Source organism: Panicum hallii, chromosome 7 (genome assembly GCF_002211085.1).
Source record: "Panicum hallii strain FIL2 chromosome 7, PHallii_v3.1, whole genome shotgun sequence".
NCBI classification, from domain to species: Eukaryota; Viridiplantae; Streptophyta; class Magnoliopsida; order Poales; family Poaceae; genus Panicum; species Panicum hallii.
Window position 1 is genome coordinate 20,909,729 of NC_038048.1, and position 21,536 is coordinate 20,931,264.

Consider the following 21,536-nt stretch of genomic DNA (forward strand, 5'->3'; position numbering starts at 1 on the left):
TTCTGCAACCACTATAAGGATAATGGACAGGGTCATGTGCTGTATCATGACCTGGAAGTTTACCCTGTCTGTTTTGATAAAAGTTTTAAGGTCGAAATGTGTGGTAGTGGTGGCTAAGTGTTTGAAAGTACTAGCCACATGCCGCGAAATATGGTAAGCGGTAAGCCTAGTAACCAATCGGCCCGGCAAGTGGGCATACCTCCCACCACTTGATTAATTTGGTTTTTCTCACGCACCGACCTGTGGGAGTACGTTCTGCATGGCAGATAGGACGAGTGATGTGCGTACGGTCCTGCAAGTCGCTTGTGGTGGCCTGCCCATAATCCGGAATGAAAGGCAAACGGTTGCTTTGGAACATTTTGTAGATGTCCCAAGCGTGTGTGTGAGGTTTACCTTGCAAGATTTAAATTCGATTCAGAATTGTCCGCCTCTCACGAGGATTGAGACTGCTTACCCTTTTGCCACATCGAGTAAAAAGTGTAATTGGTGATGGAATAATCTTGTTGGATGATAGTCTCTATCTTGCTTATTTAGTATAGGTGCTTACCTAGAATGGCTAATCAAGCTAGAATCTGAAAGCTAAAATTTGAAAGTAGATTATACTCTTTGTTGCTTTTCAGCTGAAAATAAACCCAGAACCTTACAATGCCTTCATGAGTCTAGTTACGGGCTAAAGTATACCCAAACCCGGTTAAGTCTCGCTGAGTATCATCATACTCAGTCTTGCTAGAACTGCTTTCAGGTATGCCAGTTGAGAACCAGGCCGATAGTGCGTCCTGCCCCTTTGCTGTTCCTCCTGGTTGGTCCATGGAATAGGATCCGTCCCCAGCCGGCATTGACCCCTCGAAGTGACACCATCGACTGGGCTACGCATGGTGCTGCTGATGACGACGTTGTTAGTTGCGTTGTCTTTCCGCTGTGACTTTGGTCAACGGGTGTTTACCCGTTGCTTTTAAACAACCCTTTGTTTACTTGCTCCAGTTAGGGCTGGAGAAAACTGGTTTGTAATAATGCTGCTTACTCTGTGGTAAAGGCTTATGCTATTATGTACCTGGAGCTCATCTTGTATGAGTATAACCTACTTCGATCCTGTGTAACTGTGGTTGCATCGGGCGGTGACCCGACAGACCCATGGGTTGTAGCAATGATTAGTGCGCTTGAACCGGAATAATTTAGGCGGTTTTGCCACAGCTGGTATCAGATTTGTAGGTTAACCTACACTCTATACAAGATGTAGGAGAAGATCCAGGAATATTACAGTGCTTAAAAATGATTTCAGAATAAAATTTGGCATAACAAAGGAATTTACAAAAGGCGTTGGATTCGCTAAGGTTGTGTGCCTAGTTCGTAGAGCCCTAAGGGTTTATTTGGGAACTACCAGGTGACTGCTAGTTACTATACTAGGTTTCTAACTTCCAGCACTACTTTCTGCAAAAACTTACTTTCAAGTACAACCAACCTTAGAACTGTATAAGTCATCATCCTCCGCCGCCAAGGTAAGATGGTAAGGATCCTCAGCCAACTGAGAGAGCTTGGCCTTCCCGTCGGTGATGCGAACCGAACGCTGTTTCTCAAGCAGTGGCCTACTTGAGATGCTGCCAATGTACCAACTTCGGTTGACTACATTGGGTGTATATGGTTCGGCGCAGGGTATGGCGATCGTAGTTCATACCCCCACATTTTGCGGTACCCCCGTAAATACGTTATCTCGATAACGTATGTTAACATCATCTGTACGGCGGTAATCATACAGATGCTGTTTCTATAGTGAACAGTATTGTTTGGGGACGCTTTCATGATGTGCTGGCATGAAAGGTTCACTATTCAACTGTGGTTTTCTGCAGGTACACTCACCACGAGTAATAGGCTTGCGAATAGGAAATACGACTAGTTATATAAGGAGAGGCGTATGTATATGTCACCGAAACTAACCTCGTAAGTCCAAAGCTTCTTTGGCAATTGTGTGTTGGTGAGGTTGAGTAGAACCGTGCATGCATAATAAACCTGTTTGAATGTCTTGTCTGAGTGCTTGGCTAAGGACTGTTGAAGAGTGGTCTATCCCAGATGCAGACTTGTCACGATCTTTCAGACAGCCATTGATTTTAGTATCTCCCCATTGCTTATCCATCCTCGAGATCTACGATGTCCATCTGATTTCCAGTCTTTGCTGTTATCAAAATCGGTTATCTCAGTACAGCTATCTTGTGAGTCTTCTGTAGAATAGTTGCATTCCAGCCATTCAATACAATTGTGTCATCATTTCATTAGACTCTTGTTCTGTGTTGCTATACCTTTGTATCTCACCATTTGAAATCTTGCTTCAGATGGCTGAGACTCCAAATATTCATTGGGATCGCGAAGGACACGCTCATACCAATGCCTTGCATTGGGAGGGTTTTCCCCGTCTCTTGTGGGAGTCACTTCAGATTTTCGGCTATGACGCACCCCCACTTTACGACGGACATGAGTTTGTTGAAGCGGGTGTTCCTCGGTGTAGGGTGAAGATGACCATTCCGCAGCATCCCTCTCGCTACTTGTGGCAGCCTGTCACAATTAGCACGATTGGTCACCGCCTTATGGATACCTTTGAGTCTGCAGCACTTGAAGCTATTCACGTCTTCTGTGACAAGCACCCCGAGGAAGTGGCTGCCTATCCGATCGGTTTGTTCCCAGCCACAGACTCTCGTGACCCCGAGTGGACCTTCAGGATCTCCTGCTACAGTCATTTATTGGGAGATCTATCTCTCGAGACACTGCAGGCTCTTATCCGGTTTATGAACGTGCAGCATCATTATCAGTTGCTGCAACATCGGAGCATGAACCAGTTGTCCACCTTAGCTCAAGCTCACCATGGAACTATCGCCCAGCAGCTTGATGAGCTGGATGAGCTTCACACTATCATGAATGCCCAAGTCGACGTGATGGCCCAGCGTGACATGATCATCAACAACCAGGAGAACCAGATCCACGAGAGGGAGACGGTTATTGCCCAGCGCAATACTATTATTGACTTCCTCCAGGATCAGGTTCAAGATCTCACCATTGAGCTTGATGATGCTGTCAACCATATCAATGACTTCCATGAGCAGCCCGCACCACCTGCAGTGCCAAAAGAAAATGAGAGTGAGGAAGAAGAAGAAGAGCCAGAAGAAATAGAAGGAGAATCGAGTCTTGACTCTGAACATGGTGACCCTGCCCCAAATCCCCAATCCAATCACTCATCTTCCGGAAGTCTGTCGTCGGTGGGAAACCTCGACGACTATTAGCCCATCGCTCTCCTCGCTGTACTGGATGTACCTAGTGTAGAGTAGGATGATCTCGTGGGTAGAACGAGCAGTTGTACAGACTAAGGACCACTTGGGTGTAATATAAGTGGTGTGCCTTGTACTGTGATCTGTGGAAGTTGTGTTGTACTATATGTTGTACCGCATGTTCAGTTATGGAGTTTAAGTTTAGCATCCAATTGCTGCATACTTTGTGCCCATACTTGCATGTGATGGATCAACTGAACGTGTGATATGCATGCCTGCTAACAAAGGAAACAAGCATGAGTGAACATAATGGATTTTTCCTTTTGTTTCAGATGGTTGGAGCAACACGTGGAACCCCTGAAGGTTTCCGGCCCGACCAGGCTAGCGGTTCGCAACAACCGCCACCTCCGCCACCCAATCTAGCGGAGGTAATGACCCAGCAGACTGAACTACTGAGCCAGCTAGTGAGGGCACAGCTGGGGCACTTCCATCACCAGTCCAGAAGCCGCGAGGAGTATGCCTCAGCCGCGTATCAGGATTTCTTCGGTACCCAGCCCCCGCTATTTCACAAGATAGAGGAACCTCTAGACGCTGACGCATGGCTCCACACTGTGGAGTCCAAGTTTGCCCTACTGCCGGTACCTTGTTCGGAGGCGAACAAGGCCCTCTTTGCAGCACAACAACTCTGTGGTACTGCCCGTATATGGTGGGACCACTATTTCGCGATGCAACCAGATGGTCATGTGGTATCCTGGGAAGAGTTCAAGGCCGCATTCCACGCCCATCACATTCCCGAAGGCTTGATTGAGCACAAGCTCAATGAATTCTTGGCGTTAACCCAGGGCACTCGCACTGTCATGCAGTATGCACAAGCGTTTAATCACCTGTGCCAATACGCGAGCTATCATGCAGACACCGACGCCAAGAAGAGAGACCGTTTTCGTCGCTGTCTCAACACCAAGCTCCGGGAACGACTGAACTTAGCCCGGGCCGACACTTTCAACGAATTGGTCAACATGGCCATCACCCAAGAGGACTGTATCTCAGCTCATCGAGCTGAGAAGAAGAGAAAGATCACCCCTGGTCCCTCCGGCGCCCAACAGTCGAGGTTTAGGCTGGTGCCGCAGTCAGCGACGCGACCTCCACCTCGCGCCAATTTACCAGGAAGATGGGTAGCCAGGCCCCCACAGCAGTCCCAGTTTAACCAACAATCGGCTCCTCCTCAGCAACAGCAGCAAGGCCTCAGGCTCACTTCCCCTCCTTTTGGTCAAGGAAACAACAGCAACCGTTGTTTCAATTGCGGCAACCCCTCGCACTTCGTCAAGAACTGTCCGCAACCTAGGAGATCGTCCCAAGGGCAGCCCTCCAACGCAAATCATAAGGGCAAAGGGAAGAAACAGATGGTACAAGTTCGCCAAGGCAGGGTGAACTTCACCACCGTCTCCGAACTTCCCGAGGGCGCTCCCATAATGACGGGTACTTTCACTATCCACCATCAACCCGCCATTATACTTTTTGATTCCGGTGCAACTCACAGCTTTATCAGTTCAAAGTTTGGAACCAAACTAGGCTTGGAATTATATCCGGTTAGGGTAAATTATTTGATTGCAACCCCGGGTGGTAGAGTTGCATCCAGTCAAATATGTAGAAATGTGCCAATCCAGCTGGGCAGCAATCTGGTGAAAACAGATTTGCTTTTGCTGGATCTAGAAGGGATGGATGTTTTGTTAGGTATGGATTGGATGTCTAGACACCATGTCTCACTAGATATCTCGTCCAGAGCTATGGAGATAGACTCACCCTATCAAGGAAGAACCACTCTTTATCTATCACAAAGAGGGTGTATCAACTGTTGTGCCTATGCGGCAGAAGGGATTGAACTTGAGGCCATCCCTATTGTGTGTTAATATCCGGATGTTTTTCCAGACGATCTGCCAGGGATGCCTCCGGATAGGGATGTTGAGTTCATTATCGAGTTACAGCCAGGCACGGCACCTATCTCCAAAAGGCCCTACCGTATGCCACCCAATGAACTGGCAGAACTGAAAACCCAACTTCAAGATCTTCTTGATAAGGGTTACATCCGTCCAAGTGCTTCACCATGGGGATGCCCAGCCCTATTCGTGAAAAAGAAGGACAATAGCCTACGAATGTGCATAGACTATCGCCCTCTCAATGCGGTGACAATCAAAAACAAATATCCTCTACCCCGCATTGACATACTTTTCGACCAGTTAGCCGGAGCCAAGGTGTTTTCAAAAATTGACCTTCGCTCTGGATATCATCAGATCAAGATAAGACCTTGTGACATTCCAAAAACAGCTTTCTCTACCAGATATGGACTTTACGAATATCTGGTTATGTCCTTTGGTCTTACCAATGCTCCAGCTTATTTCATGTATCTCATGAATTCAGTTTTCATGACGGAGCTAGATAAATTCGTCGTGGTATTCATCGACGATATTCTAATCTATTCTAAAAATCCTGAAGATCATGCCAAACACCTCCAAATAGTTCTTTAGAGGTTAAGAGATCACCATCTGTATGCCAAATTCTCCAAGTGTGAATTTTGGATGGATACAGTAAAATTCCTAGGCCACACTGTTTCTAGTGATGGCATATCTGTGGACCCCAGCAAGGTTCAGGAGGTAATGGATTGGAAGCCTCCTACTTCTGTTCATCAGATCCGTAGCTTTCTGGGTTTGGCTGGCTATTATCGCCGATTCATCCCTGATTTCTCCAGAATAGCCAAACCTATGACTGAGCTACTGAAAAAGGGAATTAAGTTTGTCTAGAATGAGAAATGCGAAGAAGCATTTCACACCCTAAGAGCCCACCTCACTACTGCCCCAGTGTTGGCTCAACCGGACAACTCTAAACTCTTCGATGTCTATTGCGATGCTTCGGGCATAGGACTCGGTTGTGTACTTATGCAAAACAACCGAGTCATCGCTTATGCTTCTCGAGCACTTCGGCCCCATGAGCAAAACTATCCTACCCATGATCTTGAGCTGGCAGCTGTGATCCATGCGGTCAAGATTTGGAGACACCATCTCATGGGAACTAAGTGTAACATCTACACTGATCACAAGAGCCTCAAGTACATATTCACCCAAGCGGATTTGAATATGAGACAACACCGTTGGCTGGAACTAATCAAAGATTATGACCTGGAAGTCCATTATCATCCAGGCAAGGCCAACATGGTTGCAGACGCCTTGAGCCGAAAGGCGCATTGCTCTTGTTTGTCAGTAGAGGCTCTGAATGAAACCCTCTGTTGGGAGATGAGAAAGCTTAACCTTGAGATTATATCCCAAAGTAGTTTGAATCAGCTTTCAGAGGAAGTTCCATTAAAGGATAGTATCATCATGGCCCAACAACATGATGATGGGATAAAGATCATCAAGCAGAATCTTATCAAAGGAGAAGAGAAATATAGGTGCTTTCGAATAGATCCTTTGGGGGTACTCTGGTTCAAGGAGCGGATCGTTGTACATAAGGATCAGCAGCTCCGAAAGCAAATTCTAGATGAAGCACATCTGTCCAAGTTCTCTATGCACCCTGGTAGTACTAAAATGTACCAGGACTTGAGACAGAACTTCTGGTGGACTCGCATGAAAAGAGAAATAGCAAGGTATGTTGCTGGATGCGATATCTGCCAGAGGGTCAAAGCCAGTCATCTCAAGACTGCTGGTGTCTTACAACCATTGCCTATTCCCTCTTGGAAATGGGAAGACATCAGTATGGATTTCATCGTTGGCTTGCCCAACACCTCCCAGAAATATGACTCCATTTGGGTAATCGTGGATCGATAAACCAAAACTGCTCACTTTTTTCCCGTGCATACTACCTTTACCACCAAGAAGTATGCCGAAATCTACATAGAGCAGATCATTCGAATCCATGGAGTGCCTAAGACGATCATTTCTGATCATGGTGCTCAATTCATCGCTCGTTTCTGGGAGCAACTTCAAACATCTCTAGGGACTAGACTTATTCGAAGCTCAGCATATCATCCCCAAACGGACGGACAAACCGAAAGAGTCAACCAAATCTTAGAGGATATGCTAAGAGCTTGCGTCATTCAGTATGGCAAAAGTTGGGACCAGTGCTTACCATTGGCAGAATTCTCGTACAACAACAGCTTCCAGTCAAGTCTTCAAATGGCTCCATTCGAAGCTCTATACGGTCGCTGGTGTCGAACTCCTTTGAGTTGGTCACAAGTCAGCGAACGTAAGATCTTTGGACCCGACTTGGTCACGGAGGCTGAAGCCAAGGTAAAGCACATTCAAAACAATCTTAAGGCATGCCAATCTAGACAGAAAAGCTACGCAGACAAACGTAGGAAGCCCTTACAGTTTTCTGTAGGAGAGTTTGTGTATCTTCGGCTGTCTCCTACTCGAGGTGTTCAACGTTTCGGCATCAAAGGAAAACTTGCTCCTCAATACGTTGGACCCTTCGAAATCCTTGAGATCCACGTCTCCCAACTCAAGAAATGCCTCCAAGTCCCCACAGAGATCGTAGATCTACAAGCCGTCGCTATAGAACCCGATCTTTCTTACACTGAGCATCCCATCAAGATCCTAGATACCAAAGAAAGAGATACCAGAAGAGCGACGGTCATGATGTATAAACTTCAGTGGGATCATCACACTGAAGAAGAAGCAACTTGGGAAACCGAAGCTTACCTCCAAAAACATTTTCCAGGATTCCTGAACGACAACCTTTATCCTTGAATCTCCAACTCCATCTTGTTTCGAAATCTTGGGACGAGATTCTTTTTAGGAGGGAGGGTTGTGACATCTCAGGTATATGGGAACCAGACATAGTGCATTGAGTGTAGGATGTGCTCTTGCATGCTATTTAAGGGCAAGATTTTAGGGTGTTTTCTGTAATTTTAGAAAAATATAGGGCTTAATGTGCAAAATGTGTGTGAGGGTGGATAATTTTGAAATATAGGAAGGGCTAATTTGCAATGATGCTTTTACTTTTAAACCACTGTAAAAAGTGAAAACAAACCAAGGAGCTTTTTGGAAATGTAAAATTCAAATAGGTTTTAAAAGAAATTTGACTAGTTGTATGGTTTAAAATAACTTTGAACCCCCAGCTCTCCTGAAGTTGAACCCTAAAGCAAAGTTGTAGAACTTTTAATTCTCTACACTTTTGGTTTTTGGAGCATTTTCATTTGAGTACTGGTTTGAAAGTTATTCAAGCATTATAGTGAGCTCCCTGAACTTTTGAATATTTACAACCGGGTCCTCATCGTCCACCTCCAGCTTCCCTATTTCCCCCGTGAGCTCCTGCCGCCGGCCTCTTTACTCTGGCGAACTGCCCGGCTACCACCTGCCCCCTCGCCGCCCTCCAGCAGCACCTCCACCCTCTAGCACATCGCCTCGCCGCTTGCCAGGCCTTGGTGGCCACCTTCCCGAGCTGCCACGCCATTCCCGAGCTCGCCGCGGCCGCCACGACGTCGCCGGCGTCCAGCACCTGCTCGCCGCCCTCCAAAGTTCCCCCAGGTGCATAAATAGCTCCGTGGCATCCTGCTCGAGCTCCTTTACCACCTCCCCGAGCTCAATTCCGTCCGAGCCCCCTTCTCCCGCGCATCGCCGCCCTCTGCCATTGCGCCGCCGTTCGGCCTCGCCGTCGGCAGCTCGATCCCGAGCCTTCTCTCCCCGACTTCTTGCTCCACCAGCACCACATCACCCTCCTGAAGCTCATAGTGCCAGCCGTTTTCCATTTCCCCCACCAGAACCCCCTGCCCACGAGCACGCCGCTGTTCCTCCGCCGCCGCAGCTCGGCCTCGTCGCCGTCCCACTGCTCCGCCATTCCCCAGCCCCTGCCAAGTAGAGCAACAGCACCACATCAACCTCACGAAGTTCTCCAGGCACTTGTCATCCACTCCCCAACCCTCCAGCCATCGGAACGCTGTTCCCAAGCTTCCAGCCGCCGCCGCCGCCTCTGTCCGCCGTCGCGCCGCCGCCACAGTGCCTCCCCAGCCCAACTCCGGTCACCCCTGAGTCCGCCGTAAGCTCCTGAGCATTTCCCCTCCCTCTGCCCTCGCCGCCGACGAGCGATCTCGCCGGAATTGGTCGCCGGTGATCTACCCCGAGAGGAAAACCGGCCAGGGACCTGATTGCTTTGTTTTAGTACTTTCCAGAGGCCTTTTTGTGAAGAATCAGTACCTTTTTTCCAATTCAATTTCAGCCAGCTTTGAAAATTCATAGGGAATTGTACAAAATCCAAAAATGACAAAACCAGTTCTGTTGTGTTCATAAAAAGGAGATCTGCAACTTTTGTTACTAAAGTGTAGTTTGAAATCAATTATTTTGGAAGTTTTTTAAATGTTTTCAAAAAGGGATCTTTTGTGTATAACTTGTGTGATTTAATTTTATTTCCTGTAATTCTTGGTTACTAATTAGCTTAAGTAGTGTTTAGTGTTGTGTGAAAAATTCAAGACCAGTACAATTTTGTAAATTGAGTAATTTCAAATTTGGTCAAATTAAGTTCAAAGCAAGATAGGTTTAATTAAGTAAGTTTTTAATAAAATCATGCTTATATATCTTTATGTTAGAATCTTATGGCCTTAATATGACTGCTAAAAATATTTGAAGAATTTTTATCCATGTTTGAATCAAGTTTTAAATTTAAACTTTAAATTTGAATGCAATTCAAATTGCTTTAGGAAATATTAGCCAAAAATTAGGAAAAATTTATGGTAGGCTTATTTATTATTAATAAACCCATTTAGATAAAATTTGAGGTTACTTTCCATATAAGTTCAAATAACTAAGCTTTGGGTATAATTAATGCTAAATATGTTTAAACCTATGATTAGGAATAACTTGCTTTAGCTTTGTAATACTTACTTAAGGACAAATACTTAGCTGCTTAATGAGTTTGTTGTTGATGATGGGTGTGTGTTGATTTGTTGAATTACAACTTTATCGTGAAGGAAAGGCTTAACATGTTTGTCACTAAGCATCAATCCTTGCATATCATGTAGACTTGCCGATACTTGAAGACGGAGACTACGAGTTGATCTTGGAAATCAAACCCGGGCTATCTAAAGACTCCGTCCAAGTTACTGAGGAAGTGACTGAAGCCCCAAACCAAGGTTCGGAAGTTTCTAACTCGTCTGACCCTAGCTTCGCTTCCGAAGGCAAGCCCCGGTGCATAACCCAATATTTTAAATTACTACATTACGCAATCTTATCCATTATTTATATATATCTTGCATTACGTCTAGGAGTTGCAATAATACCCTAGTTGCATGATATCTTAGAAAACCAATGTATTGTACCCGAGTCCTTATCGCTTAAATGCTCTGCTAAATAGGACCGGTAAAAGTCGGGTGATTTCCTGTCACTCGCGTGATATAGGAGTTGCTTGTTTACAATTCTGCAACCACTATAAGGATAATGGACAGGGTCATGTGCTGTATCATGACCTGGAAGTTTACCCTGTCTGTTTTGATAAAAGCTTTAAGGTCGAAATGTGTGGTAGTGGTGGCTAAGCGTTTGAAAGTACTAGCCACATGCCGTGAAATATGGTAAGCGGTAAGCCTAGTAACCAATCGGCCCGGCAAGTGGGCATACCTCCCACCACTCGATTAATTTGGTTTTTCTCACACACCGACCTGTGGGAGTACGTTCTGCATGGCAGATAGGAATACGGGTTTTGTAGTCGCGCTACAAATGTATGTCCTGCACGAGTGATGTGCGTACGGTCCTGCAAGTCGCTTGTGGTGGCCTGCCCACAATCCGGAATGAAAGGCAAACGGTTGCTTCGGAACATTCTGTAGATGTTCCAAGCGTGTGTGTTAGGTTTACCTTGCAAGATTTAAATTCGATTCAGAATCGTCCGCCTCTCACGAGGATTGAGACTGCTTACCCTTTTGCCACATCGAGTAAAAAGTGTAATTGATGATGGAATAATCTTGTTGGATGATAATCTCTATCTTGCTTGTTTAGTATAGGTGCTTACCTAGAATGGCTAATCAAGCTAGAATCTAAAAGCTAAAATTTGAAAGTAGATTATACTCTTTGTTGCTTTTCAGCTGAAAATAAACCCAGAACCTTACAATGCCTTCATGAGTCTAGTTACGGGCTAAAGTATACCCAAACCCGGTTAAGTCTCGCTGAGTATCATCATACTCAGTCTTGCTAGAACTGCTTTCAGGTATGCCGGTTGAGAACCAGGCCGATAGTGCATCCTGCCCCTTTGCTGTTCCTCCTGGTTGGTCTGTGGAATGGGATCCGTCCCCGGCTGGCATTGACCCCTCGGAGTGACACCATCGACTAGGCTATGCATGGTGTTGCTGATGGCGACGTTGTTAGTCGCGTTGTCTTTCCACTTTGACTTTGGCCAACGGGTGTTTACCCATTGCTTTTAAACAACCCTTTGTTTACTTGCTCCAGTCAGGGCTGGAGAAAACTGGTTTGTAATAATGCTGCTTACTCTGTGGTTAAGGCTTGCGCTGTTATGTACCTGGAGCTCATCTTGTATGAGTATAACCTACTTCGATCCTGTGTAACCGTGGTTGCATCGGGCGGTGACCCGACAGACCCTTGGGTTGTTCCGTTTGAAGTGCATTTGAGATCATCTTGCCTTTGTAGCGATGATTAGTGCGCTTCAACCGGAATAATTCAGGCGGTTCTGCCATAATGACGGTGCGGGTTCCCTGAGTCAGGTTTAGAAATTCATTGAGCTTTCGCTCAATGAGTCCCTCGGGTATGTGGTGCGCTCGAAAGGCGGTCCAAAACTCATCCCAGGTGACGACATGATCGGTAGGCTGCATGGCGTAAAAATGATCCCACCATAGGTGAGCTGTGCCACGGAGTTGCTGGGCTGCAAAAAGCACCTTGTTCTCATCCGAACAGGGGGCAGACAATAAAGCGAACTTTGACTCGATGGTACGGAGCCAAGCGTCGGCGTCAAGAGGTTGGTCTGCCTTATGGAATAGTGGAGGCTGAGTACTGAGAAAGTCTTGATAACTGGCCGATAGGTGTTCATCTCAGCCTTGGAATTGCTGATGGAGGTGGCCCATCTGAGCCTGCACAAGCTTGTTGAGAAATTCTGTTTGTTGGGCCATGACCTCGGCCAGATTTGGAGGTGGCGGTGGTGGTTGCTGAGAACCACTGGCCTGATCTGCCTGGAATCCTTCCAGGGTTCCGCGAGTAGCTCCAACCATCTGAAACAAAGGAGATATCCATTATCAATTATATCCTTATTCCAATTTCAGATGATATACAGTTGCCAAAATGTCATTCATAAACTCCATCCAATCAACTCATTTCAGATGCAAAAAGATGAAGTAGGATGGTAGAACACAGGATTTGGATTACTATATAAATACTGGTGATCCTTACATCTTACATCAACGCACTTTAACCACTACAAGCCATTGCCTAAGTACACATGCCACATATAACACAACAAGTGGCTCTAGATCTAGGTAGATTATACACTACCTATGTCACATTTTTCTATACTAACTACAACTAGGATGTCACCAACTCAAACTAAACTAATAGTCATCAAAATTGCCCACTGATGACTGACTGCCTAAAGAAGAATGATGGGGACTGATAACAGGATCTCCATGCTCAGAATCAATCTCGGAGACTCCTTCAATTTCTTTAGGATCTTCTTCCTCTTCAGGAGCTGATACGACAACAGGAGGTGCTGGCTGCTGTTGGAGTTCATTGATCTGGGCTTGGGCATCATCAACCTCAAGGATGAGGTCGTGGATCTGTTCTTGGAGAAACTCAATGATTGTGTTGTGTTGGGTGATCATTGCATCACTCTCATTGATCTGGTCTTCTCGGTGAAGAATAGTCTCCTCTCGTGCAGCGATGATTTCATCCTTCTTGGTCACCAAGGCTTGTAGCTGTGCAATCTGGGTACCTTGCCTGCTAGCATTCCTAAAGTGACTTTGTGCGATACTAGTCAACTGACCCATACCGCGATGTAGTAGAAGTTGGTAATGATGCTGAACGTTCATGAATCTGGTAACACCTTGAAGCGCTTCTTCTGCTGAGCCTTCCAACCTATGACTTTCTGGAACTTCCCTGTGATTCCATTCAGGATTGTTGGGATCAGTTGTAGAGAATAGACCGATAGGTTGTCCTATAACATTCATTGGGTGCTGTTTGCAGAAGAGGTAAATGGCTTCAAGAGCGGCTTCCTCAATAGTGTCAACTATACGATAACCCACCACATCAACTTCGATCGGTTGCCATTGAGAGCGGAAGGGATGTTGGGGAATGGTCATCCTGACTCGACATCGGCGAACACCCTCCTCCTGATATTCTACTGCATCATACTGTGGAGGCTCGGTATAGAGAAACGATCTTACTGATTCCTAGAGAAGTCGAGGAAAACCCTCCCAGAGCAAGGCATTTGTGTGGAGATGCCCTGCCGGATCCCAAAAGATGTTGGAAGGGGCTGCCATCTGCAACAAGAATGCAAATGGTGAGACTTATTTACCTTGCTGAGAAATCACAAGATAAATGGAATAAGATAATCAATTCTAATAACAGCAAAGACTGGAAATTAGATGGATACTTAAGATACTCCACTTAGAACTACCACAAAAATTTATTAATCCATTCTAAAGATAAACAACACACTATTCATCCTTAACAGAATTAAACATACATTGCATTCTATTGTTCGACAATGGATTATGCATGCACGTACTATTCGTCCTCACAACCAAAAACAACTACCGAATATCTTCGGACTTACGCGGTTAATTTCGGTGGCAAAACACATACGATACTCCCTAATAACTAGTCGATATATCCTATTCGTCCTAACCTCTTAATCGTGGTTAGTGTACCTGCATAAAACCACATATACATATCATGAACCTTTCATGGCAGCACAACATGAAAGCGTCCCAAAACAGTTCTGTTCACTATAGAAATAGCATCTATACAATTACCGCCGTACAGACAACGTTAACATACGTTATCGAAACAACGTATTCACGGGGGTACCGCAAAATGCGGGGTATGAACAGCGATCGCCATACCCTGCGCCAAACCATATACTCCCAATATAATCAACCTAAGTTGATTATATTGGCAGCATCTCAAGTAGACCACTGCTTGAGAAACAGCGTTCGGTTCGCATCACCGACGGGAAGGCTAACTTCTCAGTTAGCTAAGGATCCTTACCTTCTTACCTCACGATCGCAGGTGTCGTTACAGGAAGTAAGGTTAGGTTGTGCATGAATTTAAGTTTGGACAGAAAGTAGTGCTGCAAGTCAGAGTTATCTATACATATATACATATTCTGGCAGCCACCTAACATTACCCATATACGTTCATAGGGCTTTACGCTCTAAGCACAGCCTTAACGGATCCAACGTACGTTGTAAACTCATTTGTTGGTCAATTTTATCCTGAAAACACTTTTTAAGAGCTACTGTAGTTGTAAGAGTAAACCTACGGCTCTGATACCAGCTGTGGCAGAACCGCCTAAATTATTCCGGTTCAAGTGCGTAGTCATCGTTATACAGCCGATGTTAACTCAACGTACTTCAAACGGAACAACCCATTGGTCTGTCGGGTCTCCGCCCGATACAACCACGGTTCAACAGGATCGAAGCAGGTTTACCTCGCATGAAGGCGAGTTTACAATCACAGTACAGCTCATCAACTTTTAATTTACAGATGTGCAAAAATTATTACAAACCTTGTTCAAACTTAAGGTAGAACTTATACAAATAGTGTCTAAACCGACAAGCTAAACAGCTTGTCCATGCTCACAGCGGAAGGAAAAATAAACACGCGACTACATACGTCGCAAAGGTTGACACCATGCTCAGCCCAAGGCCTGGTGTCAGTCAGGAGGGTCACTGCCAGCCGGGGACGGATCCCACTCCATGGACCAGCCATGTGGAACAGAAGTTGGCCACGCAGAGCTATCCGTGGGGCTCTCGAAAGTTATACCTGAAAATGATACTAGCAAGACTGAGTATTCTAATACTCAGCAAGCCTTACCCAGGATTGGGTATACATTAGCCCGTAACTAGACTCATGAAGGCATTTCAAGGGTTCTGGGTTTATTTTTGGCTGAAAAGCAACAAAGAGTATGATGTACTTTTAAATTTTAGCTTTCATATTCTAGTAATTATCCATTCTAGGTTAGCACCTATACTAAGCAAGCAAGGTAGAGATTATCATTCACCATGATTATTCCATCAATAGTTACACTTCTTACTCTATGTGGCAGAAGGAATAAGCAGTCTCAACTTCCGCGAGAGACGGATCATTCTGAATCGAGTTTCAACCTTGCAAGGTAAACCTAACTAATATGCTTGGAACATCCAAAGATCGTTCCGAAGCAACCGTTTCCCTCATATTCCGGGTTATGGATCAGGGCCACCACAAGCGACTGCAGGACCGTACACACATCAATTATGCAGGACATACATCTGTAGCGTGACAACATGACCGTATTCCTATTTGCTTTGCAGAACGCTCTCCCACACGTCGGTGCGTGTAAACATAAAATAAAAGTCGAGTGGTGGAGACATGTCCATTTGCCGGGCCATTCAGGTATTAGGCTTACCGCTTTACCATATTTCGCGGCATGTGGCTAGTACTTTCAAACGCTTAGCCACCACTACCACACACTGCGACCTTAACAACTTTTATCAAAACAGACAGAGTAAACTTCCGGGTCATGATACCGCACATGACCCTGTCCATTATACTTATAGTGATTACGGAATAGTAAACATGCAACTCCTATATCGCGCGAGTGACAGGAAATCACTCGACTTTTACTAGCCCTATTTAACAGAGCGTCTATGCGATATGGACTCGGGTACAACACATTGGATTCCTAGGGTACATGCAACTAGGATTTCATTTCAACTCCTAGACGTAATACAAGGTATATAATATAATAATGAAATTATAACAAATTAAAATACTGGGGTATGCATCGGGGCTTGCCTTCTTGAGTGGGGTTGAGGGCAGGAGTGTCAGAGACTTCCGAACTTTGGTTCGGGGCTTCAGTTAGATCCTCGGCGACGTTTATCGGGTCTTCAGAAAACCCTTGGTCTTGTCCCAAGACCAACTCGTAGTCTCCGTCGTCGAGCGTCGTTGATTCTACATGATATGCAACAATTTAAGTGAGATGGTGTTTGAGTTTAAGATTTTATTTCACAATAAAGTTGCAATCCAAATAGTTAACACACATGAACTCATGAAACAAGGGGGTTTAGTCTTGAATTATCATTTATATTTATGTTATGATTATAGTATTGGATTTACTGAAAATAGGAACTAAAACATTTGAATTTGAATTCAAATTTCAAGTTTAAATTCAAATCTTAGGTAAATAGAATTATAAAGTCTTGAAAATTTAGTTATAGACTAATTATCAACACATTAGATTATGAACAAAAGATCTAATTAATTAAGTCTAAGGAACATGCTTAATTAATTTCAAATCATCTCAAATTTGAATTGCCCAAATTCAAAAGAACTTAAACTACAAAACAGTGCTAAGTTTGAAACTTTTACACCAGCTCCCATATGACCTATAGAAGCTACATACCAAAAATCACAATAAACAAAGCTAGTATGTAGAACTTATGCATATTAAACCCTTTTACCTTAAGTTTAAAATAGATTCAAAAGTATTTAACTTCAAACCAAACTTCATTAATCAAAGTGGTAGAGTTTGAAATCTAGTTTCCAACAAAACTAGTTTGGCAATATTTGGATTTTTCTACAATTTCCTACGAATTTTACAAGTTAGCAGCCTAGCTCACATAAAATAACACATGGGTTTACACTGGAGTCCTCGGATTCTTGCACTCAGACCCCTAGAATAGAGAAAGGTATCACAAGTATGCCCTTGCCAGCTCTCGATGGCGTCCGGCACCTCTGTGTCCAGTGTTCTCGCCGGCGGCGAGGTCTAGGCCGGAGATGATCTGGTCCAGCATGACCTACAAGTCCTACGGTGGCCACCAGTGGGTGATGTGCATCAAGGTCAGCGACGGAGCATGGCCGGCGATGAGCAATGGCGGCGACCGTGTCGGGGCATCATCGTTCCTAGTGAGGGGCCGGCAAACACGGGGGAACAAGGCGCGCGTGAGCACCAGGGGAGTGCGGGGATGCTTTCCCCCAGCTCAATTTGGACAGAGACAGGTCAGAGAGGGGTGATCGACGGTGGGGTGAACCTCGGGTCCTTACCGGCGGCAATGGCGGCCGGTGTTCTGTTGGCTAGGGTGATGGAGGGTGGTGAAGGAGGGGCGGGATCGCTTTAGGGGGTTGATGTGGTGCTGATGGTGCTGTTGATCGGGGTGGAGAGGGCTTGTATCAGTGGGTCGACGGAAGGCCGAGCGGCGGCGGAGGAAAGGGGCTCGCCGGTGTTGCGGTCCGGCGGTTCTGGTGGATGAAACTGGGATTGGCTTGCTCGGTGAGCTTCGGTGGATCGTGGGGGTGCTGTTCATGCTTCAGATCAAGGATGGGGAGCGGTGGTGGGGGCTGCTGGCGGTGAGTAGGGACGGCGGCGGAGATCGGGCAGTGGGAGATGATCGGAGCAGGAGGGGTCAAGTGAGTTGTGCGTGTGCAAACGTGAGAGCAAGAGTACTAGAAGTTTTAGGGGGCACTCAGGATCCAGAAGAAGATAGCCTCACGCGGAAACAGGAGCTGGCATCTCGGCGGCGCGCGTGGCGATCGCGGCGGCGCTCGGGCAGAAGCAATGCGACGTGGAGGAGGCAAGGGCAAGCCGGCACGGGGCCGGGAGGGCGGCGGCACCGCAGAAGAGTGATGCGTGGAACGTCGGAAGGCAGGAGGTGGTGCGGGAGATGCTACGACGGCGAGCGGCGGCGAAGTGCAGCTCGGGCAGAAGGCGGGCGACGTGGCGAGGGCAGAGGGTGGCCAGTGCGAGGGCGGGAAGCGGCGGGGCAGAGGCCGGGGTGGCATGTGGCGAGGTCCTGAGCAGCGCAGAGACGGCCGGGGTGGCGCACATGGCCGGAACAGCGGCGGCGGCGCGTGGCAGAGAAGAACAGAGGAGAGGGAGAGAGAGGTAGACGAAGAGGGACCTAACTGCAATATCATAGAAATGCAGGGACCCTACTGTAATGCATCAATAACTTTTAAACCAGTGCTCAAATGAAGATGGGCCCAAAAGCAAAAGTGTATGATTTTTCAAGACCTACAACTTTGCTTTAAGGCTCATTTGCAGAAGAGCTAAGGATTTCCAATTAATTTGAAACTTAACAAGATTTCCTAACTTTGCATTAATCCTATTTTAAAACTACACTACATATATATCCAATGGGTAGTTTCACCTACTTTTGCGATTTAAACACAAGTTTTTGACTTTTACAAAATAACCCTCATACATTTGAATTCTACCCTCCATGCTTACCCATTTAGCACTAAAGCATATTTATTAAAATATAATTATATAAACAACCCTTTTCCTTTAACATTGAAATTTTTAACTATACTTTTACCATCTATTGCACATAACCTCACACTTAAATCTAAGGCGTGATAATACTAATTACCTGAGTGTCACAGGTACTACATTTATAAAACTCTTAATAGAATTGGACTCTATTAAAATCTTCTGCTGACATCACAATCCTTGTCCAATATGCACTATTGCCTTTATCGCCTTTGATTTCAGTCTTCGTCTGCTTTGACCAGAATTCTTCATTGGCCTTATCCAAAACTCTTCATCAGCTTTCTTTTCCTCTACTAACTTCAATAAATAAATTTGCAAAAATTTGATGTCAACACATGCTCCTCGATTCTCGAGCTGAGCCCTACGTCTATCTTCATAAATATCTCTTCATGCGCCGTCATCTTCAACCTTTTGCCACTTTGTTCTCATCTTCCTCCAAAGTTATAGTTCCACCATATATCGTAGCTTCCAACTGACGATTCTGCTCGAGCTCGACCTCTATTTGCACAGGTGTTTCCATCTTTAACGTTTGTTCCTCCTCTGGTCTCTGCTAGCAACAAGCTCCGACTAGTCTTCATCAACTTGCTTCGTGATCTCTGGTGCAGATCTAGTTTTCATCAATGACTTCCTCCACCTCCGTGCCAGTGGTAACCTACTACACCATCCCTTAACCTTCTTTTATCCTTTTTATAGCATTTTGCGATGCTCCTTCAATCTATTTTGTTAGTAACTTAGATCTGTTTTATTTTCATACTTGTAGAATATGAAAGATAAGGTCTTGATCCGAGCTGAAAGCAACCTAGCTGTGTACTATTTAAGGCTGATGGGCAACCCAGATCCCTTATAATTCATCAACTTAGAAACCAATTGGATCCCTTACAAGAACTCCTGCATGCAATTGTCCGATTGGCATCACAGCTTCCGTTCTTGGCCCAATCATTTACCAGGATGGAGAAATTAAATTGGTATTGTCACATGTCGGCTGCCAAGGGGCATTTGTGGGATGAGACCCAGATCGAATAATGCATAAATCTTTCCTTAGCTGATATGGACAAGAATGAGAATATACTCATTGCCGCTTCACATTTCTAGTCCGATGCACTCAACGCTTTCATGTTTGGTCATGGGACGATGATGCCAACTTTCGTAGATGTGGTAGTGCTTACCGGTCTCAATATATCGGCTACCCATAAACTAAAGATAAAAGTGGGAGGCTGGAACGATTGCATCACTGAACATGCTAGGACCTGGACCACCACTGATAGAGAGCATGTGGCGTTTCTAAATTGTGGCTTGAGAGATACGTCTTTTGTGGGTAAACTTGCGGTCCGACGAACAACATGCAATGCATAGCTGAGAAATTAGCTGGTGGCGACCTGATTCCTGTGGGCAAGCATCTGCTCACAGCCGTATACCAGTTGCTTCATTCATATCGGCTACTATCATCTAGCCAGCCGATCGGTAATACCGGAGGCCCTTGGTGGTTCATTCAATTATTGCTCAACCTGTATACTCATAAGGCTATTGGCCAGAGCCTCCTTGATCGTACCTTCCCATTGAACTATAAAGATGATGGGAACATGAGGGTGCCCTATCTTCCATCATGAGGATAACCATCGATTGGTCAACAACACGACACTAGCGATCTGGCTTTTGATCAACAAGATCCGAGCCTGCAATCGAAGCACCATGTCATCTCTTGGTTATCGACCATGTGCTTCCTAGTTGACCACACCATGAAAGACAAGAAACTCCGAAGTACGGATATGCAGAGTTCAATGGAGCAGACACGGAGTGGAAGAAGCAACTTGGGAACGCGAAGAGGCTCTGAAGAAGGAGTTTCCCCATTTGTTTGAAAACCAGTCGAATCTCTAGGACGAGATTCATTTTAAGTGGGGTAGGTTTGTGACGCCCTGAAAATTCACTAAATCATGCGCTAGAGTAATTCATAAAAACGGTTCGACGTCAAAACCCTAACCCTAAACCTTATCGCCATCCCATCCCGCGCCGCTCGGAGGCCTGCCGGCCGCGCGCGAGCATCCGCCGCGATTAGCGTCGGCGCAATCCCTTTCTCGCGCAGCGCGAGAATCTCGCGCGCACGTGGCCACGGCCGCCGCCGCGACCGGCGCCGACACGCCCCTCCTCTTTCTCTCTCTCTCTCCTTTTCTTTTTTTCCAATCTCTCTTTCTCTTTTCTCTTTCCCTTTCTTCCTTTTTCCCTTCTCCTTTCTTCCTTCTTTTCCCTCTCCTTCCTTCTCTCTTTCCTTCCCGGCTTCCCCTGCCGCAAGCCCGCACGCCCCCCCCCCAAGGCCGTGCACCTATCGCACCCCGGCCACGCCACGACGCACGCACGCGCAGCGCGTGACCGTGCGCCGCGCCGCGCCGTCCTCCGCTGCCGCGCCCCGCGACGCCGCGCCGCCCGCTGCGCCGCGCGCGCACGCACGCGCTCGGTCCCGCGACGCCGCGCCGCCCGCCGCTGACCCCTGCCGCACCCCGCGCGCGCGCCCGCCCTGTGTTTGCACAGCTCCCTCCCCACGTGCCCGACGACGCTTCGGCGCCCTCACCGCCACACTGCGTCGCGACGGCCGCAAGCGGCCAGAGCACCATTAATGGCGCCCCGCACCGCCCGCCGGCTGCCACCGACCCGTTCCCCTCCGCCCCGCCGCCTTCTCCCTCTATAAAACGTACCCCCGCACGGCTCACCTCTCCCCCGCAACTCACACCGCCGCCTCTGCCCCTTCCCCAGCTCGCAGCGCCGCCGCCACGAACGCCTCTGCCCGCCGCCGCTTGCTCCCGTGGGCACGCCTCCCCGCGGCATCCCGGCCCAAGGTGAGACCGGGGA

The 21,536-nt window shown here is 46.5% G+C and overlaps 1 long non-coding RNA gene across 1 annotated transcript; it reads left to right on the plus strand.

Moving 5' to 3' along the window:
* The first annotated feature begins 19,062 nt into the window (after positions 1 to 19,062).
* Positions 19,063 to 19,736, plus strand: LOC112901037. Its single transcript, XR_003230237.1, has 2 exons — positions 19,063 to 19,342; positions 19,456 to 19,736. It is a non-coding gene; the product is annotated as an uncharacterized LOC112901037 (long non-coding RNA).
* The last annotated feature ends 1,800 nt before the right edge of the window (positions 19,737 to 21,536 follow it).